This window comes from Zeugodacus cucurbitae, chromosome 4 (genome assembly GCF_028554725.1).
Source record: "Zeugodacus cucurbitae isolate PBARC_wt_2022May chromosome 4, idZeuCucr1.2, whole genome shotgun sequence".
Classification (NCBI taxonomy): Eukaryota; Metazoa; Arthropoda; class Insecta; order Diptera; family Tephritidae; genus Zeugodacus; species Zeugodacus cucurbitae.
Window position 1 is genome coordinate 70,465,525 of NC_071669.1, and position 27,894 is coordinate 70,493,418.

The 27,894-nt window shown below is 34.9% G+C and overlaps 1 protein-coding gene across 2 annotated transcripts in view; it reads left to right on the top strand.

The window, feature by feature from the left end:
- LOC105213069 (transcription factor mef2A) overlaps positions 1–27,894 on the top strand; it is a 109,226-nt gene that overhangs the window by 11,931 nt on the left and 69,401 nt on the right. For both annotated transcript variants that reach the window (XM_011185616.3, XM_029040323.2), the window contains exon 3: positions 8,972–8,998. The gene's annotated coding sequence lies outside the window, so the exon portion shown is untranslated. The remainder of the gene's footprint in view (positions 1–8,971; positions 8,999–27,894) is intronic.

The window sequence follows — 27,894 nt, forward strand, 5'->3', positions numbered from 1 at the left end:
GTATTGTTACTCCGCGCGAGAGGTGTTCTTTAGAACAGCTGTCCATTACAACTTAGACAACTGAAAAATTCAGAAAGCCATGCCACCTTAAAATGAGTCACGAAAATGACTGCCACAATTACTAAACAAAATAATATACAAAACAATAATCCGATGCAACAATGGCAATAAAGGGCGACAGTTATGACAGCACCAAACAAAACACTAAGAAATGGACGAACAAAAGTTCGTGCGTCACCTGCAATTCAACGGTCGAAGGAAATGTAGTGAGCACAAAAACATTACATGAAAGAGTAGAAAAAATAAAAATAATAAAATAAAATATTTAGAATAATATTTATACTATAAGCATACAAATAAATACGTGTAGTGGTCCATATACATATATGGAAAAGAATACGCTACAGCCAAGGTACCAGCACTGCAGTGTTCGCATTACGCCTTCATGTCGTTATACTCTTCTCTCTTTTACCCTCATTCTTTCATTTCACCTTTTTTTGTTGAAATTGTATAAATATTTTAACAAATATTAAATTTTTCCTCTGAATTTGAAATGCGCGACGTCGCCCTTTTGTTTATTCACTGCCGTGTCTTTTGTGGCGTGCTTGTCTCTCTCTGCGGACTGACACTGAGCTGCAGCACAATGCAGCTGTGGCATAGTAATTTCCATGCAACTAACTGCCACTACACAATTACAAAAGCGAAGACGATTACTGCAACTAAATATGTATAAAGTGGAAATGTCAAGGTAAAAAGTTTTATGAGAAAATATATGTGGGTAATAAGTGAAGAGGTAAGTGGGTAGGAAGTGCTGACAGGGTGCCGTGCCTGATGGTGGCAGCTAACTGAGTAGTCGTAGTAAGATAGTTTCAGTAGTAATGTACTCACTTTTGCATTTTTCTTTTTTCACGTGGAACTTTTCAGGTTTAGAGTGATGATTAAGATCACGCTTCTTTTTCTCTGTTATATGTAGCTTTCGTTACTTAGTCTCTTCAAATTCATATTTTTCATATTTCATATTCATATTCATATTCACATTCATATTCATATTCATATTCATATTCATATTTATATTCACATTCGCATTCATATTCATATTCATATTCATATTCATATTCATATTCATATTCATATTCATATTCATATTCATATTCATATTCATATTTATATTCACATTCACACTCATATTCATATTCATATTCATATTCATATTCATATCCATATTCATATTCATATTCAAATTCATATTCATATTCATATTCATATTCATATTCATATCCATATTCATATTCAAATTCATATTCATATTCATATTCATATTCATATTCATATTCATATTCATATTCATATTCATATTCATATTCATATTCATATTCATATTCACATTCACATTCATATTCATATTCATATTCACATTCATATTCATATTCATATTCATATTCATATTCATATTCATATTCATATTCATATTCATATTCATATTCATATTCATATTCATATTCATATTCATATTCATATTCATATTCATATTCATATTCATATTCATATACATATTCATATTCATATTCATATACATATTCATATTCATATTCATATACATATTCATATTCATATTCATATTCATATTCATATTCATATTCATATTCATATTCACATTCATATTTAATTTCATATTCATATTCATATTCATATTCATATTCACATTCATATTCATATTCACATTCATATTCATATTCATATTCATATTCATATTCACATTCATATTCATATTCACATTCATATTCATATTCATATTCATATTCACATTCATATTCATATTCATATTCATATTCACATTCATATTCATTTTCATATTCACATTTGTATTCACATTCATATTCATATTCATATTCATATTCATATTCATATTCACATTCATATTCATATTCATATTCATATTCATATTCATATTCAAATTTATATGATTCATGATTCATGATTAATGCTCATTTTGAAATTCAAATTCCCACTCATGTTCATATTTGGTTAAGTTCCTTTCCGTTTGCAATTATGTAGATATTTCTTATTTACTCATAAACAAAATCCACATGTTCTATACGCCCCACCGTGTCACTAATGATGTTGACATTGCTTGGTTGTCACATCACCTGACTAGCTTCACTCTCGGCTAAGGTCGGCTCAAAACATCAACATCAACAATACAGCCAGCCACTCAGTCTTAAGCAGTCACTGAGGACGTCTCCCAACTACTTGTTTTGTAGTAGAGCATGCAATGCAGACTTGACATTATTGTTGCTTTATTCAGTGTCAGCATTATTATTGTTTTGTCACTGTTGCGGAGATTTACTCAGCTCTTCTGCTGCTTAGCGAAAACATGTCGCTAATTAGTGTGTCCTTTCTATGCCTTGCTTAGGCGCCTAGAGCTATGCTGCTGCAGTGGTATGTCGTATATGTATAATTAGAGCAGACATATATTGGTGTGTGCTTGTGTATGAGATCACCTGCCTGTCAAGGCAGTTTACTGTTGGAATATGAAAGTACCGCTAGACACATTCTTATATACAGTTATTATGCTGTGTCATCACGTCTGTATCTGTGCGCCTGCAACTAAATACAGTTACTTAATGACAAACCAAAGGTGACATTTACCAAGTTGACAATCATGATGCTGCTCTCATTGTTGTTGTTTTATTAACCGAGACATTTGCATTGGTGTTGACACCGTTGCGCGCGTTGGGAGAATTTAGTTTCCAAAGTCACACAGTCTCTTCTGCTTCGTTGCAACTGTCACATGCACCTTCCAACTTGTTACTTTCTTCACCTTCACACGCAGCCAGACATACACAATCGTCTGCTCTGCCATAAAATGTCATAATTCTTGCATTTATAGTTATTAGTCAGGCAGTCGTTGCTTGCCCTGCAGGAGCATTTAGTCGGAAATTATAATTAAAATATGCCGTTTTCTCTATGTGTGTGCGTGTGTAATATCTGCGCTGGTATCAATTAACACGCTGGTGACTCGGCCATGCCTAAGTAACTGTGCAACCATTTCAATTGGACTGCCACTCTTCATAGTATTTGTTGCTCATAGCTGAGGTGTAAATGCAACACTGCACATTCGCAAATGTAAGCCAAATTAGTGCACTTTGAGTTGTTGCTATTGTTGTTGTTGTACGTTAAGTGTGCTTGCTTATAATTGCAGTGATTAGTTGAATGCCTTTGGCTGGTTAGTTGCAAAGTCAAGCGTTTTGGCTGCGAAATTTGTCACTTAACTCGGCTATCTCTTTGACCGAGGTACTCATCTAAGTGGTTTTGTGTGTGTGGCATGCTACATATTAGAGCAACGCCATGGTGTTGATTTCAAAGCAGATTGACTGATTTCGAATTAAGCTGTTTAATGCGAGTAATCTCACGCTAATGGAATGCCATTTCAATGCACATCGATACTGCGATGTTTACGATATTTGGTTGTGATTAAGACAAGCTACGCTCTTAGATATGTAAGTCTGTTTGGACTGTAATTACGCAAATCACATACAATTTAATTGAAGCATGATGAATATATTGATAATGGGCAAGTAAGTTTTTAAAGGACTGAAGGAACCGCTCTAACAGGAATACCTATGAGATGTTACTCTCATTATAGAGTCCTGTTATTTTAAATCATTTACTCAGAAAATCTGAAAACATTAATTTAATTATTTACCATCTACTCTTCATTCAAATATTTACATCAACCCTAAAGGTATGCTTTACAAATTTAATTAAATGCCTAAATGTATGCTCAATTTTAGTGAGTTCTATATAAGAATAATGAAAATTAAATATTGATAACATAATGAAATAATAAAAAACATTCAGAAAACTTTCCAGTCAAACACTTCTAGCTATAGGGTTGCCAGCTGTTTGATTTTATTACAATAGCTTCAACAGAGTGGAATTTTTTTGTTTATTAATATGTATTGATGTCTTTATAATAAATAAATAGCTTTAGGAAAGATTTCTTGATACTTAATTTTTCAAGGAGTTGCCACTTAATTGAAAACTTGAAATGAAATAAAATAATAAAGTCTAAAAAATGAAATAAGTTAAAAATATTCGGTATCAAATAAAACGTGTCGGAATTTTTTTAGATAGCAAAATTCTGTATTAAATAACTGGCAACCATGCGAATGACTAAATTTCAAAACAGCTCATTTCCAGAGCACTTCTTGTAAGTAGAAAGCCCTTCCGACTTCAATTCTTTTTTTAATTTTCTCAACCATGAAATCTACATTTACAATTCTAATTTTTTTATTAAACACGCAGCACACGACTACAGTGTCTACAATTTCTATGCATGCAATTCACCGCTAAAATGATATCATAATAACGGTGCATTGGCACGTGAGCTCGCGTGTGTTTGTGTTTGCCTTTCACCGCTGGCAATGTGAACTTGCCTTGCTCTATGAAGTCATTTTCAACTTGGCTGAGTGCGCACACACTTACCCAACACACGCAAGTAAGGAGACATAGCGGAACAAAGCGCTGCCTTGCGACAGCTGCGCCGGCACTCTTTTAAACCACTTTTATGTATATTTGCACAGTTGCATTTTTTTGTTGCATTTGTTTTTCTTGTAACAACTACTACAATATTACAAAAGTTATAAAAGTGCGATGTCGTAAGTAGTTTTAGTTGTGCAAATTCCGTTGTGCCGCCGGCGAAATCATCAGCGCGCCAAGACCAAGTTGCCACTGAAGAGAATGCAGAAGAAAAGGAAAGAAATAATAATAGAATGTGCACATATGAAGTAGTGTGTGCCGCGGCGGATGTGAATGTGCATGTATGGGAATGCAATTGAAGCGGGCTCCTTGGGCTGACAGTTGAAGCTGCGCCGCCGCTGCTTTGCTGCCGTGGCAAAGTTTATTGTGTGGAAAAGTTGCATGGCGGCATGCGGCTGTGGCACTTTTGCTAAGAAGTAGCAAGCGCTCACACACATGTGTTGTGTATTATCAAAAGACGTGCGACGCGACAGTTTCGCCTCAGCGCGGGCTGTTGCTTCTGACAATGTCACAGCGCGCACACACACACAACCGCGCGTTTGAAATTTATATACTCCCTTTCACAAGAATGTAAGGTAGAACAATTTCGCTTTGAATAATTTACGCACAGCACGCGGCAAGGACTCGTGTCATGAGCAAAAACTTTCATTCAACATATATGTGGCGGCCGCACAGACATGTATTCGCTATATATATGAATGTGTGTGTGCGTCGCCGTAATACTGCCACTTTTGCATTGGCGTGCACTGACAGCCGTGTCCTTGTCGCTGTGAAAATAATAAATAAATAAGTGCGCGTGTGCGCAAAAGTAGAAAATGGTAGAAACAAAAAACAAAGCAGCATTTCGGGCGCATGGCCATTTAGTCTATCCGTCGAGCGCATTGTCAATTGTCAGACGAATTTTTTTGATGAACACAAATTTAATAAACTACGCAATTGCATAACTTTAAAAATGCCAATAAACAATTTGCACTATTTCACTAATAAATTTATTGCTTTATTCGCTGCATCAATATTTTATTTCCGTAATTTTCCGCTTGTTAACAAATTGGCTGTTATGAAATTCCTACTAAATTGGTTTTGGTTTTTATGCTTTAGTGTAATTGTATGTGAATTAAAAACTGCATAGCATATTTTTAGGCGTTCGAACATACATTTTCATGCAACTTTAAATAGCGTAAATTCATATTTTGTTAGTGTGTTTGAAAGTTGTGGAAATGTCACATGAAATTGCCTCATAGCAAAACGCATGAGACTTTTTGTGGCAAAATATCAAAATATTAATACAAGAAATAAAAGCAAATTTTGTTATTAAAATGAAAATATAAATATTTATTGATGAATTTCAATTATTTATGAAAAATTTCAAACGTGTGCATATATTTTTATTAAGCTATATTGGCATTAATTGCTTTATGGAATTCCTTTTAAATGTTATTATGAAGTATATAGATAAAAAATTTAATTATTTTTGGCTTTTGCGTTGATTTATTACAGTTTACTTTAGATAGTTCCCTCATTGTTTCCTTGCAATATAAAAAGCAATGTCCGTTTTCAAGTTTCGTCTTTCAAAAATAAAAGTCTTTCAAAAATAAGTTGCCTACCTTTAGGCTGTCAAAGTAACTAAAATTCCATGTTAAAATATTGGTATATGAGAAGATTCACAAGGAACTCTCTCGTATACTAGTAGAAGCAAGAAATATTCTCTAAATTATTGCATACTTTTCAGCATACTATCTAGAGATACAGATTCAATTGCGAAAAGCTTGAAATAGTTGCAGTCTGGCGTCATATTTTTTATATTGAATACTTTTGAGCAAAAATCACATAGAAATTATTTTGTTAAAAATATGTTTCTCAAAAAATTAATATCTCTGTGGTTAGTGAACTCCGTTTCTACCTTTTTGTGCATATATATACAGGCCATATGGTCTACTATGTTTATTCTAGTAGCGAGTTTTTTATTTGCCTATGCACGCGTCGTTATCTAGGCTGTATAAACTTTGAAGTTTTGCACAGACATAAAAAAACAACAACATTCCATTCACTGTTTGCAGACAACAAATGGAACGATGGATGGAGCGCAGGAATTCGGAAATTCTACAGAATTTTTGGTGTCAAAACATATTGAATGATAAGCAAAATGAAAAATAAAAAGTCAATTGCCTACTTTTGCAAGAAAACATAAAAGCACCTCCACACATACACTCATATTTTACATATTCTGGCTTTTAGTATGCCACATAGTCTGCTTTTAGGCGCCGGAATGCATTCAAGCGTTTGATTAAGCTATTAGCTGATTTTTTGGAATATTTTTAGGCAGCTTTACATGTACATATGTGATACATATGTATGTATATATCAAAACATCAAACAGAGGCAATATCTGAGTTTTCTACGCCAAAAAATAGCATTTATTTGTCTCTATTCATGCATACAAATTGAAATGCTTAATGCATCTTAGCTCCCTCAAAAAAATGTAGATGATGAAAAGTTGCGTTAAAAAATATGTTTAAGAACACATAAAAATAATTGTGGTGTTACCGCGTTACTAGCAAGCTTGAAACAAAGTAAATTAAGCAACGCAAACAATGAAAGTAATGCTTATACTAACGAGGTTTATATATAATTTTTATACTTTTCTTGTTGCTCTATTGGTGTATACGGATAGGTATAGATTTGATGTATACAAATAGCAATACAAATCTAGCTCCCACCATACTCAGTTCAATAGCAAAGACAACAGATAATAAATCGTTACGCCGTGGGAAGCGACATACAAATATCTGCGGCGAGGCACTAAATTATCTGCACTGTGGCACATATGTATGTATACGCTAGTATTATATAAACGTCAGCACTCGTAAACAACGCTTTACTGAAATTGTCTGCTAAATTGCTCAAATCGCTGGGGATTCGAAGCTGGAATTAGACACAGCAGTGTGTTGGTTTTACATGCCTATATATCTATATTATATAAGACTCGCTAAATTCTATCTATATCATGAAGAAAAGAAGTCAATATATAAAGAAAAAATCTCACTTGATTTAAAGTTGAATGGAAATATATAAAAAATACGAATGGAAGATTTTTGGAAAAATTAAATTTTATAGAATTACATTTAGGTTTATATCTATGCAAGTAAATCCACACATTTATAATATTAAATGGTCTCACAACCCCGCCCCCTCTTACCAGAATTACCACAAATGTTACACCTGTGCAGCCCTCATCGCTTTGACTAAGCGACATTGCAATGTTGCATTAGTATATACCCAACCTCAATATGTAAGCGTATATTCCTTTAATTTTAACTTGTCAAATTGGTTTGTCGATAAATCAAAATTAGTTAAAAATAACTCATACGCCGTGGCTGTCCCAAAGCGGCCGACAGCCGACGCAGTAACGCAAGCAGCACACATATAAACACACCGACGTGCGAGGCAGTAGCCTTGTGTGCACATGTGCATGTGTAATAAATAATATCTAAAGCATTGATATCACAAACACGTACTGCCAAGTGGCAGCGAATGGCTTAAGTAAAGGCAAAAACAAGAACAACAAAAAAAAAATCAATACAATACAACCACTTATAAAAGTGTGCACAACTAACAATATACCCATACACACATACATATACAAATATGTATATAAGCATATAGTGTTCGAAGGCATTCAAATGCAAAACAATCAACCGCAAGCTTTTAACAATATCGACAAACAAATAACCGAACGCTCACTTGACTACAAAATAGCTGGCTTTGTGCTTCCATATACTAAATATGCTTAAGCGTAAGTGTGTGTGTGTGAGAGAGTATCTGTTGGCATTTTGCTTTTATGGCGCGTAAGCAATCCTTCGCAACGCATCGCAGGCGTCGTCGTTATCCTTTCACACAGTGCCTCAATTGCTTTTTATGGCAAATCAAAAAAGCCTTTCAAATCAAAATGCTCAAAGAAATAAAGAAGTGTTGAACGAATAGCAATTTGAATATGACGATGATGATAATGATGATGATGATGATTGTGCTGTTGATGTAAGCGAGCGACTTCATATATTATGCGATTCTCTAAATAAAATCGATGAAGCCTATTTGGAGCATACATTGAGCCCATAGAAAATCATAGCTAACGTTGGTAGTGTATTGGCTTGATAAAAAGAATAGTTTGTGTGAAATAAATTTCCATATTTTTGTATAGTTGTAAACGGGCAAGCCTCTATCTCTATCTCTATCTCTATCTCTATCTCTATCTCTATCTCTATCTCTATCTCTATCTCTATCTCTATCTCTATCTCTATCTCTATCTCTATCTCTATCTCTATCTCTATCTCTATCTCTATCTCTATCTCTATCTATATCTATATCGATATCTACATATGTATATCTTGAAACATAATCATCAAATGAATATATTTTTTGCTCTTTCCAGCTCCTCACCTACGAAGGATAAAACGAGGTAAGTACACAAGCAACTTCACTATCAGAGTTGCTCAAAAAAGATTTCGAAATTCATTTTCGCAAGTTTCTTCTTAAAGTTTTACTCCTTTAGCCTTGTGTAATAGATACACCTTACTACTTTTAAAGTTGAATCTCGCAAATTGCTTATCGATAAACACTGCCGATTACACTGCAACCACACATATTAAAGTTATTTACATAACAAATATACAACACACACAAATAAATATATGCATAAATAACCTCAAGCCAGAGGCGGTGCGGTATCAAGCGCCAACTGCCGCGGACTGTCAGCGTTGACTGGCTGACAAGAATCGGTTGTGTTGGCATGTTTACCATTTAAAGATAATGTCGATGTCGACAACATTACCGCATTACGCAAACACCAACAAACACACGCACGCACACGCTGGCATATGAACGTGCGATTGCCTATTTACATGCAGATGCGGCTATTTGAACGCATAGCTGTAAGCTTGTTCGCGTGTGCGTGCGCTTTGTGTACTCATATGCAAATTTATGAGGCAATTGCTCTAGACTACAACGCCAGCCTTTGTTGTTGTTAACAAACCCAAATACATGACATTATACGCACGCGGTTGCGACGCAACTTGCTTATATGTTTACATGTATGTATGTGTGCGTGTGTTGTATTTATGTAGTTGTTAGCCACAGCCGTTGCGTGTTGCAAATAAAAACAATGCACGATACACGCACACACACACACACACATCTATACTCTGTTTCATATGTGAAATCTGCTGTGAGGGCGTGACGCGTAGTCTTGTGTCTGTCCGAAACAGGCACGTAGAGTAGGATATTTGTTGCCAAACCAAAGGCATAACAGTAACTGTGTCGTAAAGAAATTCGGATGTGAGTTTATTTGTCTTTTGCAATAATATACATTTGCACTTAGGCGCATGTGTGTGTGTGTGTGTTTGTAAACTTATGAAAATGTAGCTATTATCAATAAAGAAACAACAGCGTTTGCCTACTTTGTATGCATTTCGCGCTCGAGGAAGCATTTAATATTTGCTCTTGCCAAGTGTAAAATTATGGTGCCAAGGATTATTTCAAATTATAGATGTTTATTTAGTTAAATGGCGTTCCAAACACATAACTAACTTTGACAAGGACTTAGAGAAGGCTTTCGAAGGCGAGTGTGTTCAGTTGCGCATAACAAGTGCGACTTTTATGGTTAAAAAATCCTCAGTTCTGAAACTTTCAGAATGTTTGTATTGTCAAATGATGTAAGATGTACAGAATATTGTCTAATATTAACGCTTTATGACAGCAAGTCATGATCCTATTGAGAAAAGACATGAATAAAGTATTTGAAAATGGTTTGCTTTAATAATGTCTTTTAGAAAAAATAAATAATCGTAGCCTTGTGTCTCGGACAATGAAAGAAGTATATATTAATCATATATATTCCATAGAAATTGTATTTCAGACCAGCGTTTAGAAGTATCAAGATAAAAGACAACTCAGTACTAAATGTTTCACAGGCTGAAGAGTAAGCTATTTTTAGTGAGTACACTAAAGTACTTGGTAAAGGAAACCTGTGCCTATTGCTGACTTAAAGTATTCAATATAGCATTTAAAAATAACATTTTAAGTACAGAAATCAGGTACTACCAGCGACTGGGTTAACACAAGCTAAAACGTCCAGCATTGATATTTTGAATCTAGCATCAAGTACTCAAAAGGACACAAATACTTCTTAAACGGAAATTACTCAAATACATTTGAAAGACTCAGTACTAAAAAGTACTCAGTACTCGAATATTTATCATCTCGGTACCTAGAGAGTGAACTTACAAAGTATAGCATTTAAAACTCATTACACAGCCCCACAAAATAATTTTAGTTCTAATCTGGTCGTCTTACTAATGTGTACATTATGCTTTTAGGTTAGCAAAATCCGAATCCATTTAATCCAATCAGATCAGGATCAGCTTTTGTAAAAATTCATCGAATTCGCTTGAAACTCGCTATTTGGAGGTTTTCGGGATCACGGACTACCAATCCGGTGTCGGTTTTTCATATTTCAAAATAGCGGATCCAATATGGTGGACTATATTCTGAGAAATTCATCGGATTCGCCTCGGATACTCACTACTCGGGGGGTTTCGAGGTCGCTGATTACGAATTTGGCGCTGCTTTTCTATAATTAAAAATTATTTTTAAAAAGTGTCTGCCATATTGGCCTGCGACTTTGAATTTTTGAAAAGTAACGACATATTCGTCAAAGGATCAGGTTGAAGCTCCTTTGTATTCTTACCAGCATTTTCACAGACACAAAACCCAAGTAAATGGCAGAAGAACTAACGAGCTCTTCTCTCTCTGTAATGTTCAACTTGCTTTTTTTAGTCTCTTATCGTTTAGAGTACGGTATGGTTAAATTTTAGAATTTTAGTTGTAGAAAATGTTGTGAAAAAGACTTCAACTCTTCCTAATTAACTGTTCCACCTTTAGGAGATCAAGGACATAAATAAAATATATTCAAGCATATTTATGGTTAGTTCCAGACACTGTGTCGATATGTGAGATCCAACTACAAGAGTTTTCTTGTTCCCAATCTTGGAAGGTCAGCCATAATTAATTTGACTTAGCTTGGCCATCAATTTGTCTTTAAAATTTACGAAAACCCGATGTCACTCAAAAGTGCTCTCAACAGCAATACGTTTTGAAAGCAAATTTTTAAAAGCTCAACACAGGTTAAGGCCTCCAAAATGTATGCAGTCATATTGAAATGTAAGATATCAATCATCAATCTGGTAACTGCATACCTCCAAAATCCACTTAAAATGCTTCTAAACTCCATGTAAATTGGTACTACCTTTATCTACCAATGTTTATTATAAGAGTGTTAGATAGTTCTTAATAATAAATACATATTAAAAAAATCCTTTTTATTAACGTTTTTCGGACTAAAACCTTGATTTAATACATTAACTATTCTTCTCGAATTTGTTTCACTAACCTAAAACAACATCAGTGATTTCATTAAAATCAACCAGGTAACTTAAAGACTTTAATGATCCAAAAAGCCTAAGACAATGTACGGTTATCATTAAAATAACTTTGTCATCTCACTTCCGTTTTGTATTTCTAACTATTTTCTTCATTGATTTCATTCGCGTTAATACACCACCACGTTTCTTCAATTTCCGGTGAATCCAGATATGCTCGTATATGCTAGCTAATGCTTGTTACACTTTAATAATGCGACTACCTTTACGTTTCAACTCTATGCTAGTTTTATGACTTTTATGTTGCACATATAAAGTTTTATGCCACATCTAGCATTTATTTCCTGTTTATTGCACCCACGCGCCCAACTAAGTATATGTGGACAGCGCCAACCGGAAGTGTCGTACAATGAACTGTGGCTCCACAACGCCCCAACAAGCAGCGAGTAGTTTGGACATTCAGCGCATTGTTGTTACATAATAAAAATGCAGAAATACTCGCGCATATGTGTTGTTTGTTGTTGGAAGAGTGTAAAGCAGGAGCTTGCTTGCAAATTACTTTTCTCGCATCAAAATATATTATTCGGTCTTTATCACACCAAAGCTTGGCATCATTTTGCATATGTTTGCAAATACACTCCTTTCATACTCATACTCGTATATTTGGAGATCATATACTCGGATGTATGTATATCTGAAAGTGTATCTTCATTTGCGCCGTCTGCTTTTGCGTCTGAGTTGATACGGTTTGATGGCCCCATAAAATTTTTTTACACACTGTTGCTTTGCATAGTTTTCTCGCTCATTTCTCCGGCTTTTCGTGCGCACAATTTATTGCTGTAACTAAGCGCCGTTACACTATGCGGCATTAGTAGGAGCACGGTTTGTAAAAAAATAAATAAAAGTAAAATAATAAAAATAAAAATAAAGAAAAATATAAAATAATATCAATTTTAAATGAAAATTGAAAGTTTGGAAATTTTTAATTAATATTTTAAAATAGGGTTGCCATCTACTAAAAAAATATAAGTATTTCAAATGCCTTTAATATTCCTTTTAGAAATGTTTTAGGAAACTATTTGGTAAAACAGTAATTTAAGCGTATTTAAGAATAGGGTTGCCATCTATTAAAATAATATAATTGCGAAAAAGCTGCATTTTACATAAGCATATGTCCCAGTATTAAAAAGTTCTGAAAGCTCGAGAGATAATACTAATTTGAAAGAACAGGGTTGCCACCTTAAGAAGTAAAATATTTTTATTAATTTTGCTAAAGCTACAGAATGCTAATACTACATTATTGTTTTAAAATGTTTCTAAAAGTATCTAATTTAAACAGATTTTCGAATAGAGTAACTACCCTGGTATATATTAAATCGGAAAATAGTACCGCTAAATGTATGACATACGGTTATTAAATATTTTAAGAATTTTTGAAAAAATTTACGCCTTAAACTTTATTGGAACATATTACAGAATAGAGTTGCCAACTTTCCGGAAAAGTAAAAAGTAAAAAAAAATTGAAGAATAAGATTTTTAAAATACAAGAATAGGGTTGCCATTTATTAAAATAATATAATTGCGAAAAAACTGCAATTTACAAAAACATATGTTCCAGTATTAAGAAGTTCAGAAAACTCGAGAGGTAATACTAATTTGAAAGAATAGGGTTGCCACCTTAAGAAGTAAAATATTTTTATTAATTTTGCTAAAGCTAGAGAATGCTAATACCACATTAGTGTTTAAAAATTTTTCTAAAAGTATCTAATTTAAACAGATTTTCGAATAGAGTAACCACCCTGGTATATATTAAATCGGAAAATAGTACCGCTAAATGTAAGATATACGGTCATTTTAAGAATTTTTGAAAAAATTTGCGCCTTAAACTTTATTAGAACATATTACAGGAACACATCTTTCCGGAAAAGAAAAGAGTAAAAAAAAATTTGAAAATACGATTTTCAAAATATTTTTAATACAATAACCATGCATTTGTCGCACAGTGTTTTTTCTTAAATTCTTTTATTTTACACTTTTCTTCGCAGCACATACGCCGTCTACAAGTGGTATATTCTTTTCCTGTTATTTTGTGGCTACGCAAACGCGTCACTTGCACTCGTTTACACATTAACGGGTTAATGACTCGGAAGTTCTTGCCTCACTTACAATGAATGCCATTGCGTGCTACAGCGACAGCCACAACCACAAACTCGTAAGAAAGCACACTCGCTCACTCACCTACAAGTGTACAAAGGGCATATGTGTGTCGTTCAGGCATATTTGCGCATATAAAAGTGGCTTTTACTTAAAGCTTCGCCGGCAACACTTTGCTGTCAACGCATTTGCCATCACGCACAGGCACACAAACACATATATTTTTATATACGAATATATGTGGGCTCTGAGTCATATAAGTATGCCGTGCCAATGGCTATATGTGTGTGTTTGTGTTGCTCTTTCAGAGGCTCGTGTAAATGCGTCGCTTAATCCGCCTTTCGCACATAAATCTTGATTTTCTTTGCACTTCCTTTTCACTTTGGCATATTTACAACAGTTTAAAGGCTTACCATGCAAAAAGGGCCAAGCCAATGTGTTGGTGATACGTTGTTTCCGCTTCCGTTTGCCACACTCTGCACTCGCCACACTCCACTGGCCGCCTGCTTTGATATTTGGCATTAATTCTTATCGATACATTTATCAATTTTATGTTCGTTTCGGGTGTCTTTTTTCCTTTCGTTCGCTGCTCGCTTGCTCGTATCTGTCCTCCATTGTATTTGTATTTCACTTTAATGGCTAATTTTTAATTTGTTGCTTTCACTTTATGTGCGTGTAAATTGCCGCTGGTTGTGCGTTTGTGTGCCATTTGTGTGTCGGCAGTGTCAGCCATATCTATTATTTATGTCGATTTATGGTCGGCCATGATGAATTGGCAATTTTCAATTGTGGGACGCATTCAACTGGTTGCTTAGCATTTTTATCTGCTTAACGATACAAGTGGCTGGCTGGCTGGTTGTCATATGAAATAAATACATTGCTCAGCTAGCTGTGTATTTTTGTGTGTTTTCTTTTTCCTGTCACATAAATTTTCGACAATAGCGATTTGGTATGCGTGTATGTGCCATGGCGTATGCGTAATAATTCTTGGAATGAATGAATGAGTGCGCATGTGCGGGGAATAATAATTTTGTGAAATTTTTGGTAAATGTTGAAATTTAATTCATCACAAGACACGGGTATTAATTTGAGTAGTTTCGACGAAGTAAGAGCTTCTTAAAACTATATGAGTTGGGTTAAAATAATATATTAAATATTTTTGAGCTTCATAAGTCGCTCTAGTTCACTCATTAGGTTATCAGACAAGCTTTTGCTTCTTCTAAATGATTTTAAAAATATATGGAGCCATACTTAGAGAAGAATAATTGTCCTAAATTTAGTTCAGCAATAGAAATTTACTCGTATATGTCAATAATGTCCTTGAAAAGAAAAAAAATTGTGTTATACCGTAACTACAAAAAATGCGCTTTAATAATTTATTTCGTCAAATATTTAATATTATAATTGATTTATGAGGTATCTAGAAGTGCCTGGTAGAATACGACAAAATCGACTTTTTTGGGTATTGAACCAAAAATTTTTGTAAATTGAGTCATAAGTAAAAAAATTGTATTCTCCGATTTTCGAAATAAGCTTCCAAAATCGAAATATTTGGGTTCGAAGTTTGAGAAATGGATTTTTTAATTAAATTATTATTAGTTTCAGGATATACCCCAGTTAAATGATTATATATGAATTTCGGTTTTTGTTTATATTTCTTATTCACTGTTATTTTTTGGATTTCGGATGTGGAATAAAAGGTTGATATGTTACCGTTACTATGCAACGAAAATTGTTTCATACTTTTCTCGTTCGTTATAAAGTTACATTAAGAAGGTGCTTGTGAATTGGGTATTGCATAGAAAATATTTATATGTGCAAAATCAGTTTAGCGGATCTTTCTTACTGATAGTGTCGCAGCTAAAACTTTTTTGCTAAAATTTGTTTTCAAAATCATTGTAGGTGCATTAACTTAATGAATTATTAAAAATTTGATTGCATTTATTTAACTTTAAGCCTAAAATGCCTCGTGGTACTAGTTTATCAGCCGAGGAACAAGTAATAATCATAGGAATGCATAAAAGCGGTTCCAAAATGGCTCTAGACCAAAGCGACATCGGAACTGTATCTCCAAATTTCTTAAAAACCCCACTAATTATGGCTGCGACGCAGCGGACGAAAAACAACATTGATGAGCGGTGCGAAAGGATGATTCGACGGCTAGTAGTTGCAGACTTGATAAGCAGCGACCAAATATGGACCTAGTTAAGACAGAAAATCACAATAAATTTGAGGCTTGCAAATAAATACAAATTCTGTGCCGATGAGTGATGGAATACAGTCTTTAGTGACGAAAAAAAATTAAATTTGGTCGGCCCAGGTCATTGCAAGAAATATTGGAGAGATTCGCACCAGGAACGGCGGTCCTACTAACGGGTGATTTTTTTGAGGTTAGGATTTTCATGCATTAGTATTTGACAGATCACGTGGGATTTCAGACATGGTGTCAAAGAGAAAGATGCTCAGTATGCTTTGACATTTCATCATGAATAGACTTACTAACGAGCAACGCTTGCAAATCATTGAATTTTATTACCAAAATCAGTGTTCGGTTCGAAATGTGAAATCCGCTTTTTTATCGACAAATTTTGTTCAGCGATGAGGCTCATTTCTGGTTGAATGGCTACGTAAATAAGCAAAATTGCCGCATTTGGGGTGAAGAGCAACCAGAAGCCGTTCAAGAACTGCCCATGCATCCCGAAAAATGCACTGTTTGGTGTGGTTTGTACGCTGGTGGAATCATTGGACCGTATTTTTTCAAAGATGCTGTTGGACGCAACGTTACGGTGAATGGCGATCGCTATCGTTCGATGCTAACAAACTTTTTGTTGCCAAAAATGGAAGAACTGAACTTGGTTGACATGTGGTTTCAACAAGATGGCGCTACATGCCACACAGCTCGCGATTCTATGGCCATTTTGAGGGAAAACTTCGGAGAACAATTCATCTCAAGAAATGGACCCATAAGTTGGCCACCAAGATCATGCGATTTAACGCCTTTAGACTATTTTTTGTGGGGCTACGTCAAGTCTAAAGTCTACAGAAATAAGCCAGCAACTATTCCAGCTTTGGAAGACAACATTTCCGAAGAAATTCGGGCTATTCCGGCCGAAATGCTCGAAAAAGTTGCCCAAAATTGGACTTTCCGAATGGACCACCTAAGACGCAGCCGCGGTCAACATTTAAATGAAATTATCTTCAAAAAGTAAATGTCATGAACCAATCTAACGTTTCAAATAAAGAACCGATGAGATTTTGCAAATTTTATGCGTTTTTTTTTTTTAAAAAGTTATCAAGCTCTTAAAAAATCACCCTTTACAAGCGATGTTTTGGAAGCGGTACCTTGATTTCATGGGCTGCATTTTGCTGCTGTGGAAAGCTATCTACATGTTTAATATTCACTCAAATGAATGCTAATATCAATGTAGATCTTTTGGACAGCGAGTTAATAAAATTAGCTGGCAATATTTATGGCATATAAGTGGACATATCGAAAGGATAACGCTTTAATCCACCCGAAGAACATCTTTAACGATCGGAAAATTCTGGTATTACAATGTGCAGCATTGAGTTCGAACCTAAATCCTATTGAGGATCTCTGGGGGAACCACTCTGATCCTGTTTTCTAAAACGGAAAGCAGTTTGAGACAGTACGTCACCTTAAATTAGCCATAAAGCAAGAATTTGCTAATATTTACATAACTATTCTACAGTCAGTAGTTAATTCTCTGATTAAGCGGCTTAATTTAGTTTTAAAATATAAGGACAATTCTACTGACTATTAAAATAAACATTTCTTTCAGTTAAACTCAAATGTGTAGGCTTTACTGGTAAAAATAGTAAAATGCACATATAAATATTTACCATTAGCCTAAACTTCAATCCTGTTTTATAGTTTAAAAAATATTTTGAAATTTGTTAATTTTTTGTTTTTTATATCGTATACATTATTAATAACAAACCTGCATACTCAGAAATATTTTGCAATTTTGTAATCTTTAATTTTTTTTGCAAAAAGTTCATGCACGTATAATTATTTGACTGAGGTAGTTAGTATTAGTAGTAGTTAAAACCAAAATATGCATCGCAACTAAATGTTCCTCTTAATTTAATGGTGCATAAAAATTTTCGGTCAAGCTTATATGCAAGGAGTCTATATATATTAAGAGTACATTTTTTTTTAATTTATTGTAAATTTCGAAAATTATCGATAGGGAGAACAAGGAAGGACTGAAGTTTTATCGTTGGTTATTATCACCATTTCAACATTATTTCAAGTTTTTAATAACTTTTGTATAATTCCATTCATTTCAGTAAATTTCGAAATCTGATACATTTTAAAAACAATTTATATTCATGACATTTATTTTCCGCGAAGAACACATGTATTTTTAAGTGCAATTAAGCGGAATTCTTCGTAAATTAGCTATTATACAGCGCCATAGAAAGCACGAATGTAATTTAGTAGCTAAAGCGAAACGAATTGCTGTCATTCTAGAACATTTGTATATAATTAATGACACTCAGCTGCTTTATAATTATATTAAAGTCGTAAAAGCGACGACAAAATTAGTATCCGTAGCGCACATGTAACTCAATTACTATGAAAAACGAAAATGAAAACGAACAAAAACGGCAAATTAAGGGAAAAAATCACAGCCGCACAAAGGCATGACGCGCAGCGGTGCCCAAATCAAGCGAAAGCGCGCCCGCAAGCCATGAGGATATTAGACGAGGCCGCAAATCACACATGGCAGCATATACATAGGTGTATTTGTTTGACTGCATAAGCCATCAAAGCCACGAGCCACATATCAACGCCTCTCAAATTGTGCGTGTACGTGTCGGCGCTGCTGGCAATAAAAACGCCAACCATATGCATACGATAGCATATAATTAGGCGCATACAAAAGGTATATATGTGTGGTTGTGTGCGCGAAAGCTAATTTAATTTTTGTGAGCCTATAAAATGTAAGAAAATATGTCAAATGCGTCAGCAGCCAGGCTGACAAGCTGGCGTGACTTATTTTCGGCATATCAGGAGGTTTCAGCAGCTGCCTTTTGCCGGTGTCGATTAAAGCAGGGATATACGGTGTATCCGCTTTGTTGTTGTTGTTGTTGCGGTTGGGTAAATGCTCAATGTACGTTGGATTTAGTGACCCTGCGGTAGCGCGGTGTTGACTGTTAGTCATATTAACTGTCTTTTTGCTTTAATGCTGTACCATCTAATATACTTGTTGTTGTCTGCTTGCTTGTTGTTTTTGTTATTTATTGTGTTATCGCGCACAAAAGCAGTGTGGAAGCACACATTGAAATACGCTACTGTCGCTTCAAATTTGAACCGCAAGCTATCGGTGCACCATGCCGTATACGCAACCTTTTGTATTTTCACTTCAAATTCCTCATACCTCAGCGCTGATGCCTCGATCTATGTGATATGCTCATTTTCTAACTTTACATTACACACTTTCTTATTCATTTCTCTTTCTTTCTCATTCTCATTCATTTCCATTATTCGTCAGCTACAAAAGTGCTAAAGTAGTCTTCGCTGTTTGGTTCATTAACATCGAATTAAAATTAGCAAATGTTGCCTTTAAGGCTTTCTACACATATCTTTTCGCACATATGTGTTCATTTAAATTTGCAAATTTTTTTATATATAATTTTGTTGTGTATGTCTGTCTCCATTAGGCATTAAATTCACTTTCATTTGTTTACACAAGTTGCTGTCCTCTGCCAACTTATTTCCACTGCTTAATTCGTACAAATTTTTGCGGTCTCTTCTTTTATGCTTCATTGACAATTCAATCGCATTTAGACCTTCCAATACATCCAGTATACTTATGTGTTTCCTCTTATTGCTCTTATTTTTGAGCTCAAATATAATTTATTTATTTATCGTCTTCGCTTGTTGCTAAGCCTGCTGTGCATTTCTACTTCTTCAATTTTGTTTTACTTTTATTTCTTCATTTTATTTGAATGACATGCCGTATAATTTGATTTGATGACAAATCGAAATGTTTTGGGGAAAGTCGCATTTATTTTATTTTTATATGTATGTATGTATGTGAATGTATGTGTGGAGCAATATTCAAATATGTGAATGTGTGTGCTTGTTAATGATTTAAGAACCTTAAATATAAAGGAAAAGTTCTTAAAAGTGCTTTAGTTAAAGTTGTTCCTGTAGCTTCACTTCAAATTCACACCACATGTAGTCGGTGCGCCATGGCGTATATGCAACCTCAACTTCTTGCAGTTTAAAAATTAAAAAAAAAAAAATTTAACAAATTGCAGTCATGTGATAAAGCTAATTCTTATGCATGCGCTTAACATGCCGGCACTCAACCGACAATAAATAAAAGCAGCACTTCATTCTCGCGCTTTGTCGCATCTTAATGCCGCACGAAATTGCCACATAAGTATGCGTAAGTGGCGCTGCAGCTGTATCTGTGTATCTGTGCTGTGTGCGAATCAATTAAGTATTCAAGGTGCGAAGTGTTTGCATTAATTTTCGTTGCTGAAAAATGTCCATGTCTTTCGCTCTGCCAAAAACGCTGCGTTTAATCTTAGCGCACTTCCGTGTACAGTTAACCGCATTTACGGCAACACACACACACACTCATACACTCATACACTCATATACTATGTACATAAAAGCACGCTTTTAAGCACACTTTTGCTGCACTCAAGTCGCGATACCGTTATTAAAACAGTGAAAGGACATTTTGCAAATGAAGAGCTGACCGTGCGCTGTGGCGACGATGACAATGGCGAGTGGCACTCGAATTTGGAATGCAGAGTCGACGACGTTGGACAAAAAACACTTATGAATACGTAAATACATGGCAACACTTACAACAACAAACACAACAACCAAAATGCAAGTTGTATGCTTGAAAAAATAAAAACAAATGCAAAGCGGTAAGTAAGATAAAGTGCGGTAAAGAGGAAGAGCGCGCTGGCAGTAGAACAGCTGGTTAAAAGGCAAAAGACAAGGGTAGACATTAAGCATTTATTTTAGGACCCAAGCGCACATATTTACGAGCACTGCGTTAACGCGAACGGTAGTTGTTACAGCGCGCTGCAACGATGCTGAGTTGTAAATGAAAGAAAATTAAGCGTCTAGTGGCACTAAAGCCACAAATACACCTATTATATAGAGAAGATAGTTAAAATGTTTTAGTGCTTTTGCTGTTGTTGTTGTTGTTGTAGAGCATAACAGCAGCACGCTATGGGCACACTTGCAACGGCACTTAGAGGTGCTTAGCGGCTACAGTTGGCTGGTTGCTGTTACTGGCGGATGCACATGTGTGTGTTTGTGTACTTGTGAAGCAATTTTATGGCTCGCAACCGCACACCACTTTGGCAACCACAGCACGGTGTCAAGCGCTTTGTACTCTCTCATGCAGCAACTTAATTAGTTTGTATTTATATTTTATTTATGAGTGGTGGCAGCACAACTACAACAACAATAATAACGAAAGGGATGCGACAACATACACTCTCATGTGGCAAATGTATGTGTGTGTGTTTGTGTGGCAGATGCAGGTGGGTTGAGCGCCGGTAATTAAGTGTTAGTTATCTGTAACAATAGCTTTTGCTTATACAAATACATTCAAAAATTATGTATTTGTGTATGTAAGCAGTGACCTTCCAGCATTCAGGTTGAGGTATGCGCCGCATGACAGTTTTTTGTTTTGTTGACTTTCAGGCGAAAACCAGCTGCAACATACGGTGAAATGTGCGAAGCTTTCGTTTTCTCGCAGATTTTGTAACCTTGCTGGGCGGCCAGTCAACGAGACACAAACAATAATATTTTCTGTGAACCTTTTGTGCATATAGACACACACATAAATTATTTATATGTGCCTCATATTTGACATGCTTTTGAGAGCTTACAGTTGTTTGACTTGTAGTTGGCTTTGTTTGTTTTTGGGTTTTTTTTTTTTTTTTTTTTTTTTTTGTTTTTGCGGCCGGAAAGCACAGCTGCTGCGGCAATTCGCACACACACTTGCTCTCGTACTGAATGAGAAGTGTGCTTATATAATCATTTTTTAACCTGGCAGCTGACATTATTCGCACACTTGCACTAGTAGTGGCATTTGTTAAATTGTACCGCAGGTGCTCCATTTATTTCACTTTCATAGTTGGTCATATACATATTTACATGGTATAATATTTATATTACTGACATATTAGACTAATTAATTCTATTTCCATCACATTTTTCAAGGCAAGTAATTTTCTAATGAAATATCTCATTGCAATAGTTTAAGTGTGTCCTTTTTGAAGGACTCTGGTGAGAAAATGACATTAAGTTTGAATTCAAGTACTATAATTAATCAAAAGTTGTTAAGGAAGAGTTGTTGTTGTTGTTGATTACGATTAATTTGTCGTTACTTTCATTAATTTATCACGAATGCGGCACGGAAATCCTTTATGTCCATACTAATTCCTGTTAAACTGTGATTACTTATGAACTGTATATGATCTTAAAATCCTGGAAAGTTCCATGATGGATTTACCTATGTTAGTAATATTATATAATTTCCTTCCTTTCGATCGTAATATTCCATTGTTGCATACTTAAAAATTACTGGGCGTTCTTTTAGAGACATAAAAGTTATACAGTGGAACTTATCTAACTCGAATCACCCTAATCCACAAAAATACTTCGAGTTAGAGAGACTTCGAGTTATAGAATTTTCATTAAAACATACAATTTTCCAAAAAGCTATAAAATATAGATTTATGCACTGTTTTATTTATTTACTTCGCAAAAATTTGTATGGACATACGTTAAAAGGTGTTTGCTGTAATTTTGTTTGTTGCATTTTGCTATTTTTTGGCTCTTGACGTCTGTATTCCATGCCTTTGTTACATGATTTATGAAATCTATTAGAGTAATATCATTTATTGTTCTCCTCCATACGATTTAGAGGGACTCTTTTAACATTGTGCATCGATAGTAAAATTTTAAATTTTGTATTATGCCCTGGTCGAAAAGTTCGATTTATGGAATTAAATAGATTAGTAGGAAATTTGACTTCTATTGCCACTTAAAGAGTTATGGTAAATTTCGAGTTATAGAAATTCGAGTTAGGGAAGGAAATTTGTATGAAACTTGGCTTCTAAACGCTATTGCCAATTCAAGTGTTCGAGTTATGGAGATTTTCGAGTTATAGAAGTTCGAGTTATGGAAATTCCACTGTATATTATGAAAACAAACCCATCACTTTTTCCAATATATTCGACTTTATTTTAGCTATAAAGCGACAAATGATGGTTTCCAACTGGTTCTATTAGCTGCCTTCAATATTGGTCACTAATTTGAGATACTCCATGCAAAAAGTTCCTAGGTGGTCAAGGCTCAAGGTTATTTTTTGGTATTAATCACTCTACAAAATCTACAAACTACTACTACTATAGGATTGTTCGGCTTAATGCATTGCGTAAGTGAACAAATTCAGAAATTATAAAAAAAGTATAAAGAACCTGGACAAACAGTGACTTTTGTGGATTCCTGTAGGGTGTCGCTCGATTTGTTAGCACTCAACGGCAGTTTGTTGTGATTCCTTTAAGCTTGAAGTATCTCGCATCATTCAATCAAATAATCAAATAAATTTTCCACATAGAGCGAATGCTTTCCAAAGAACATATCTATATGAACACCCTATACTTGAAAAATATTTTTATAAACGAACAGTTGGGCGAAAGAAGAAGGAAAATTATTATAAGACAATAAGGCCTTCTAATTACCTAGTTTTTGTTAGTTTCTGGTTTAACTTAATTTTAGAGGTCGAAAATTGGGCCTCTCGGTTGTAAATGTATTTGAGCAGGCGGTCCCTTGCCCGAAAATCTTTTTTAAACATAATGGCGAAACCTTATCTTTATAATTAATTTGAATAAACAACTCTTTTAAAACTAACACTATTAAAAATGCTGATATCCTAAATGTAGGCAACGCTGATGAGGTATCAAGAAGTATGGATTCATTTTTTTCTCTGATGATAAAGAGATTGATAAATTCCTGGCCATAACATTAAAGCACATACGTTTTATTTCTTTAAAAAAGCACACCTTTTATTAAATATTCACATTTTTCTGAAAGTTAAAAATTCTTCATGAAACATTAAAAAATCATAATCATTTCAGTTGCTATATGCAAAAGCATTTCCAAACAAAACCTCAAAAGCATTTTTTACAACTTGTTTTTACACCAACGCCACTTCAATCAGTCGTGAATAAATCTTGGCTCTTTTAGCACTGAGTTGCAAACATATCTCAGCTTGTCTTCTATCAAAAAAAAAAACAAAAAAAAATCGAAAACTCGCTTATCAATCTTCTTCTCGCTTTTCCACATTAATTTTTCATAAATCGGAATTTCAATTTGCAAGCTTGTAAACAAACCGCTGGCGGCGCTGCCAAAGCCCTCGCCAAAATGGCCTTCACACGATCATGAAAAATGCATGTCTGTAAAGAGCGGCGAAGAAAAATGCGAGAAATTAACAGAAAATAACTTGCAACTTAGCGCATAACTTCTGCATGATTCTTTTTGTTTTTTTTTTTTGTTTTGCTTACGACTTCCCACAGGAAATTGGCGAAAATGTGCGTATAAATAATTTCACAATTCAATTACCGGCTGCCCCGAATTCCCCGCTGTGTGTGCAAACCGCATTTCTGACTGATTTGTTTCGGGCGCATTTTTTATTTGCAACACACACACACACACATAAATATATTCAATTTATGTGTGGATAATAATATTTTTTTAGAGTTTGCGAGTGGAGTTAGACAATATTTTATGTATATATATATTTCTATGTATGTGTGTGTATGTGTTTGGAGGACAGATGCGTGCTACCCACTCACCGAAAAGTATTGTCTAAAAGTTTTCACTGTTGTTGTTGCATTCACCAGCGTATTTGTGCACTAGTACAACAACGGGAACTGACTGCGCATAAAGTCTCATTTCATTGTGATTCACCGCAGAAGTTTTGAACAATTCACCACTACGAAATATGTGCTGACTTTTGCACCAATGTTGAATCTGTACGACTCCCATCTGTACACACGTATATGTGTGTGTGTGTGTTTGAGTGCACGTGGGTGCCAGTTTATGCTCAGCAAAGTTGTAGCCAATTTAGTTGTTGCTGCTGATAAACTTCGCGTTGTTGGTTGTTGGTCATGTAGTTCGCTGGTGTCTGTTCGTTCGACGCTTTCGCTTCGCATTCCAGATTAGCTGCGGTTGCCGCACTGAATGCGAAAAATGTTTGGAATTGCAGAAATAACGACTGGTGAGTGGTAATGGTTAGAACTTTAATGGTAATTTGAGGCAATAGCTTCTTTTTATTTAGCAGACGCTCTAAATTTTATTTACTGAGCGAAATATTTGTTGCTTCGAGCATAAATACTTGTATGGAAGGTTAAAACATTTTGCTTAAAACTTGTTGGTTATAAATTGTAGCGTCTATTTCTTGATAAATGAGGTCTTAGAAAGTTTGAAAAGTCAAGGTTTCTTCTAGTAAAGCTAAAGTTCTTCCTCTTATCGACATTATGATAAGCCGCACTATGTAGTACCTTTTTCAATGGAACCCAAACAATGTTTTCGGAATTTATTCGCTCTCGCAACACATGCATCATACATGAGACGAGTTAAAATCCGAATGTACGTCCTACAACTTAAGTGAAACTTAAAAAATCTTAATGAAACTTGATACACATACTCTTGGTACCATAAAAGGGTTGGTATGTTGTGGAATCGGACTATTGTCACGCCCAAAAAATGGCAAAAAATTGGCCGAAAAGCTATTACGTGCGGCAACTAAGTTATAAATATTATAGAAGTAAGTTTAGTAGGAAGAATCACACTGGAGAGAGATATTTTTGGAAAAATGGGAGCCCCTACTAATTTTTGGACATATCTCGTAAACTACGAAAGTTACATGTATCATCAAAACTTTCTTAAGTAAATGACTTAAGCATCTATTATATATCATGAAAATGGGTGAATTCGAATATTAGCCAAGCCCACGCCCCATACAAAGGTTATGTTGGAAACTACTAAAACTACGTTAACTCACTAATATAACATCAGGAACACAAAACTTTGGAGGTTTGGCATCGCTCATTTAAAAATGGTTCATTAACTTTTCAAGACCTTAGATATCAAACTTAACCACATCAATGCCAATAGATAAAATCGGATCATTATTTACCCTAAATCCCATATACCTAATATAAAATATATAAATATGTTGAGAATGAGAGAAATCGATCCATGAATTACCACAACACCCAAATACTATATACAATTGTTTTCTTTTTTCTAGTGGACTTTATTCCGAAAATATGGGTCAAATTATGAGTTTATCGTAAAAAATTAAATTGCGAGCGTATAAAATATTCGGTTACCCCCAAACTTAGCACTCTCCCACGGTTGATGTCATGACTGTCAAGTATAACAGCTTACTTTGACAGTTACATTGACAGCTATCCCTATAGAACATTCTATACATTTAATATTCACCCTTATATAACGTTAACGATAGTTTGGCTGCTTTTTAAAGATATACATATTAATCTAACTTCCGAAATACTTTATGGAAAAACTTAAAATTTGGCGTGAAAAAACTTGATATTGGCAAAAAACTCAAAGTATTCGTTCTGCTAAGAGCTTGGTATAATTTAAATTCGAAACTCGAAAATTGTGTTAGAATTATATAACATAAATTAATTGTAGTTTAAATGAAATAAATTTAAATCATAAAACTCAATATGGCGTGAATGAAAATAGCCAAAAATTCACGCGACACTTTGAAATTCAAATTTAAATTAACAACTTAGTTAACTACATACCTCGCAGCGAAATCACTTTAAATCCAACTTAAAATATAGTGACACCAACTCGGTGTAGAACAAGTCACATGCTGTGATTTTTACTGTCTTTGTTGTTGTTATTACAGCACGGCATGTTGATGGCCAATTTAAATTCTCTTTGAACTGCCCATTATTTATTTGCAAATATTAGCTAAAGTTGGTGTGAGCCTTTGAAAATCAGCGTCGCTCAATGCGAACACACACACACACTCATAGAAACAAGCGCACTCATAGATACAGCAATCTAACGATCTAACCACCATCCAGCACACTTACAAAATTATTTGTATACACACCGCTGACGCTGGCGTAACTAGAACTTTGACATCATCACTTTGCGGTTGACTCGCTGCTGTTGACTTGACGTCGAGGGAAAACTTTCGCTTTTCATTCGAAGCACAACCATAAACACACACATACACTAAGAGCAAGCTCACCGCACATTGGCGCTGCGGCAAGCACTGGCGCATTTATGTGGCACATTTAACACAGCAAGTGGCCACACTCTCTACCTATAGGTGCTTACTTACTACACACCCACACTCACAGGCACACTTGCGAGCGAGTATTTATGAAATCACCATAAAATCAATTCATTCATTTTCACTGTGCACGACGCTGTCACATCGACGGCTCCAGCTGATGTAGTTGTTGTTGCCGCTTGTAATGGTAATGATAATGATGGAAGCAAACTTCTAACTGCGACACTTGTACCATTTATATATGTATGAGAATGGATGAGTGTGTGCTTGTGGGCTCTCATTCGCTGCTTCACTGGCGCCACTTTCTGCTGAAGCCTAAAACTTTTCAAGTAATTTTTGAACATTTCATGGCAGATTGCATGGCCACTAAAGTGGAATAAAAGGACAACTTGTACAACAACAAC